We start from the raw sequence: 5000 nt of genomic DNA on the forward strand, positions 1-5000 counted from the left end.
AAAAGGTATAAACTGAACTGGACTCCACATAAAATAGGTTACAGAGGGTTTATGTTATCATGTACCGGTGGTATAGTCTGGGATGATCTGAATGACAAGGAAGGTCAGAATTATGAAAAATCTGATGGAACGTCTAAAAAGAACTAACTGGACGGCTGTGCTAGAGATTAATAACCAGATCAAGGATAAGGAATTTAATAGACCACGAGTTTCGTTTCCCAAACTGAAAAGTCAGCAGTTGAAGACCAAATACGATAGTAATATTCAAAACACGACAGCATGAAAGAATTTACTCCAGATATATTAATCACAAAAATTTTTAAATTTTTCAATATGTGTAGATCTAAAAAGAATATTAATTTGCGAAATTTATTTAAACAAGAATGAGGTTTATCGTTAATAATTCGATTCAGGCACTAAAAGAAAACTTTTTGTCTAAACAAAATATACTGGTTTTGCCCTATGATAACTTATTGAATAATGTCCCTTAAATTTGCAAAACTTAATATAGTGTAATTATTCAAACCATTAAAAAATATTTCAGTCAATAATTTTCAAGAATACTTTGTAGGCTGCATTTTCAAGATCCCTTATAAATGCTGCAGCCATTCCTATATCGGAATATTGGGCAAAGGTATTCCACCAGAATCAAACAAAACAAATATAGTAATTGGACAAGAAAAATTTCAACCATTGTTATAGGTTATGAAAAACTAAGTTTTATTATATTGAGAAAACCTGACTAGGCGTAATATTTTTATATGATTAATAAAGAAAAAAAATGGATTGGTTAACGTTAGCCATGATATGCATAAACGTGATGATTTTATTAATAAAAAGATTTTTAAGCTTGTTTCTATTAAAGTGTCCGCTAAGTCGGTTTAACCATACGTCTGTTTCGCTCGCCAGAAACAACTAATGTTGGATTCTTTTCGATAATTTTTCAGACCTTTTACTGTGGTCATCATTGTACCTCGAAAATGTATTGAGATTATACGAAAAGACTTGGTACATTCGACTTCTTATTTCATTTCCGGGGGCATTTGCAACCTTTAAAAAATGAAGTTGTATGAAGATAATAACATTTCAAGCATATATATGCATATCTATCTGTATGTCTATGTATCTATATATCTATCTATCTATCCATCCATATATATGTATGTATATATATATGCATATCTATCTATCTATCTGCCTATATATCTATCCATCTATCTATATATGTATATATATAATATATACACACACACACACACACATATATATATATATATATATATATATAGTATATATATATAAATATATATATACAGTATATATATATATATATAAATATATATATATACAGTATATATATATATATATATATATATATATATATATATATATATATATAAGCAAATGTTACACAGTCTTCAAAACAGTAACTGCAAAAAAGTGCAACGCGTGTTGAATACCGTTGTATTAAAATGTCACATACCAATAGAAAACTGAGATACAACTGACTAAGGATATAAACATGCACAAAGGCATAATACGTAACCACATGCAAACCTCGAAGTAAGCTATGATGACATATTTTCTCTTTTACCGAAGTAGTGGTGCATAAAAAAAAAAAAAAAAAAAAAAAAAAAAAAAAAAAAAAAAACCGATACATTACCGATACTGGCATGAGGAACTGCATTGCAAAGGGAACACTCACCTGAAAAAAAAAATCGAAAAAATTAATGCTTCAATATTATTATCACCTGCAAAAAAAATAAAAATAAAAAATTAAGGTCTTCATGATTATTATAATTTCTTAGTCTCGATTAACTGATTTCTATGTTAACGCAATTATGGCTTCTCGTGAAATCTGTCTACTTATCTTAAATCATAGTAATTTAATTCTACACAAATACTGATAACCTACTTACACGTATCTTTCTTAGCCTTCCTCTAGAGATACAAACTCCGATTAAATGGGCAATATGATGAAAGGACTGACAGGATGAAAAGAAAAGGGCACCAAAGGGCAGCAATAGATGCACCACGAGAGACTGAACCAGGCCGATGACAAAATTTGGTAATAGTAATAATAATAATAATAATAATAATAATAATAATAATAATAATAATTACTACTACTATTATTATTACTATTATTATTATTATTATTATTATTATCATTATTATTATCATCTGCTATGAAAATGAGAACTAAAGGAACTACTGATTTCTACGTAGTAAATAAGGGATATAGAAACACCTAAGAAAAGAGGAATCAAAGGAGCTACTGATTTCCACGTAGTCATTACAGGATATAGAAACAGTATGAAGAGGAAAATTAAAAGGCACTACTGATCTTCGCGTAGTAAATACAAGACATTGTGGTAAAGTGGTTCTTATAAGGCCATACGAGAAAGAATTTTGGCCAAAATAGCACTTATGCGTCAAGACTGCAGGACCACATTGTGTTAGGTTGATGATCTAGAAAAAAATCCTCAAAGGATTACAGATTCGGATAACATCATTTCATTCAATTATTATGAAGATTGAAACAAACCGAACAATCAACCCAGAATAAAATAAAAATTCTATTCGGATTATGGCCGCAATTCCCTAATGTATACTAGTTATTTATGAGACTCGTAAGGAATCACAAGTTATATGTAAAGCTTATGTAACACCATAGCATTAATGTATCGTGTGCAACATCATTTGCATCCCTACGTGTATGACTAAGCATGTTAATGATTACAAGTACTGTTGCATATATATTTCAGTATTAGATTATGTGTAAGCTACCTCAAGACTAGTACAATTCTAATAGTTTATAAACATTTATATTCGACTTTCATTTGTTTATGTTTTTATGATTATTGTTGTCTTACGAACACGCCAGTCATCAGCAAGTCGTCTAATAGAATAAAGTATTCGACGAATGAAGCAGCTTGAAATAACCACACAAGTTGCCATTACGTCCATCAAGAATACACAACAAACGAGGATGTCATCAACATAATAACAATTCTTTATCGTGGCAGGTAAGCACAGCAGAGCTATAGTTCAGATAGCATTAACTACATTGCACACACAACACTGCTGGTGGGAATCTAGGTTTTAAATGAATTGATTAATGTTTGGTTGTTTCAAAGATCATCTCGTAAGCAGTAGTATGACTTAATAGATCAATCACATGGTTTAATCACTTCAAGAGGAATGCTGAAGTGCGAAAGAATCATTTAATATAAGGAGAGAGAATAGGCATTGATGAACCCTCCGAAGGTGGGAGGTGAGTAGAGGACCATTTCCTTAAGTAATCGTGGTGGGAAATTGTTCAAATTGGGTGTCTCATTCGTCTTTGAGGAAACAAAAGTCATATGGAGCTTTCCAGTAGATGATGCAGATATGGAAACATAATTATGAGACGGCCAAACGACAGGATTAGCTTTAAAATGACAAAAGTTGGACGCTATTCTCTGATACTTTAAATTACAAATGCACCAGAGGCGATAAATTTATCCGTAAGGCCTAGAAATTTTGTAGAAGAATAGAAAAAAAATATTATACATTTAATCATCCCCCCACAAACACTCATCTTTAAGCAAAGCAACAAAATCCCAACTATTCGCATTGAATTCGATTGAAGCAGGAGTGGAGAAAGAATTAAGATAGGTGTGGTTTAAAAGGGATGACAACGCCTGATAAAATAGTTTCTCCCATCGGATGTCTAAAGAGAAGCAAGGTTAAATAAAAAACTGACCCTTTTGTTGTCCTTTGAGAACCTGTTTTAATTTGAAATAAAATGTATCGCATAAAGCTGTATTCTAATGATATGCTTTGCTCTGAATTTTTATCACTGCGTTCGCCATCAATTTTTTTTCATTGTTTAAATCAACAGAAATTTACTCAAATCTAACAGCATAATTTTTCTTACATTTTTAGGATTTCCAAAATCCGGTTTTACCCCAAGGTTAAAAATGCCTCTTACAAAGTTTGCCAGACTCGGAACTCCCTTTGCTTGCTTTCCGTAACTTTTCCTCTTACCTGAACCTCCTTTAATTCTCAGTTTGTCATATTAGTTCAAAGAAAACAACTTTTAATCCTGACCCAAAAAACTAGATTTTTTAGAAGATGGCTTAGTTGGTCGCAAGGCATGAGCAGTAATGTTCGAGGGAGCCATAGCATTAGTAAAACTATCAATATGGAATATAAAGTAATACATGTAAATATAATAAAATATCAACTGAAATATTTTAAAGATCTTTACGAATTTTATGAACTATCGCACCCAAATCAATTGTGCTTTTCAAAATAAAACAACTTCTGGCTTTTTACAGCTTCTTATTTACAATTACATTGTTCCTACAGACATTATAACAACAACAACAAGAGTAATATGATTATAATAATTAATCTCTGGTATCGAGAAATATACAACATCAGATGTATGTCTCCGGTAAAAAGCGAATTAAAATTAAAAGCTTGAATTATAACAACAACAACAACAAGAGTAATATGATTATAATAATTAATCTCTGGTATCGAGAAATATACAACATCAGATGTATGTCTCCGGTAAGAAATCGAATTAAAATTAAAAGCTTGAAATCGTCAAGACGGAAAAGAACAAAAGGAAACAGACAATGAAGTTTAAACATACAAGAAACTACACACTCATCTAAGCAAACACGTCTCTTTATAAGGTTCAAAAGAGAGATCACTTAAAACCACATGTCATGCACTCCCCGATCTTCGAACAATATAACCAGTTTCATTTACGTAATTCCACGTAACATTGCCGGGTGAGTTTTCCAGGTAAGGTTAAGTTTATGTTGACCAAGGGGGTGGAGACAAATACACAAAATAAGCAGGATTAGAGAGAGAGAGAGAGAGAGAGAGAGAGAGAGAGAGAGAGAGAGAGAGAGAGAGAGAGAGAGAGAGAGAGAGAGAGAGAGATTAAATACCATAAACTCCGCCCACTTTTCATGTGAAGTATGGTATATAAAGCTCCT

At 31.6% G+C, this 5000-nt stretch overlaps 1 protein-coding gene across 1 annotated transcript in view; it reads left to right on the forward strand.

Annotated features, from left to right (window-relative positions):
* Positions 1-4976: 4976 nt before the first annotated feature.
* Positions 4977-5000, forward strand: part of LOC137644274 (uncharacterized) — a 7013-nt gene continuing 6989 nt past the window's right edge. Inside the window, exon 1 of the mRNA XM_068377269.1 lies at positions 4977-5000. This exon is cut by the window's right edge and continues 54 nt beyond it. The gene's annotated coding sequence lies outside the window, so the exon portion shown is untranslated.

This window comes from Palaemon carinicauda, chromosome 1, assembly GCF_036898095.1.
Source record: "Palaemon carinicauda isolate YSFRI2023 chromosome 1, ASM3689809v2, whole genome shotgun sequence".
NCBI classification, from domain to species: domain Eukaryota; kingdom Metazoa; phylum Arthropoda; class Malacostraca; order Decapoda; family Palaemonidae; genus Palaemon; species Palaemon carinicauda.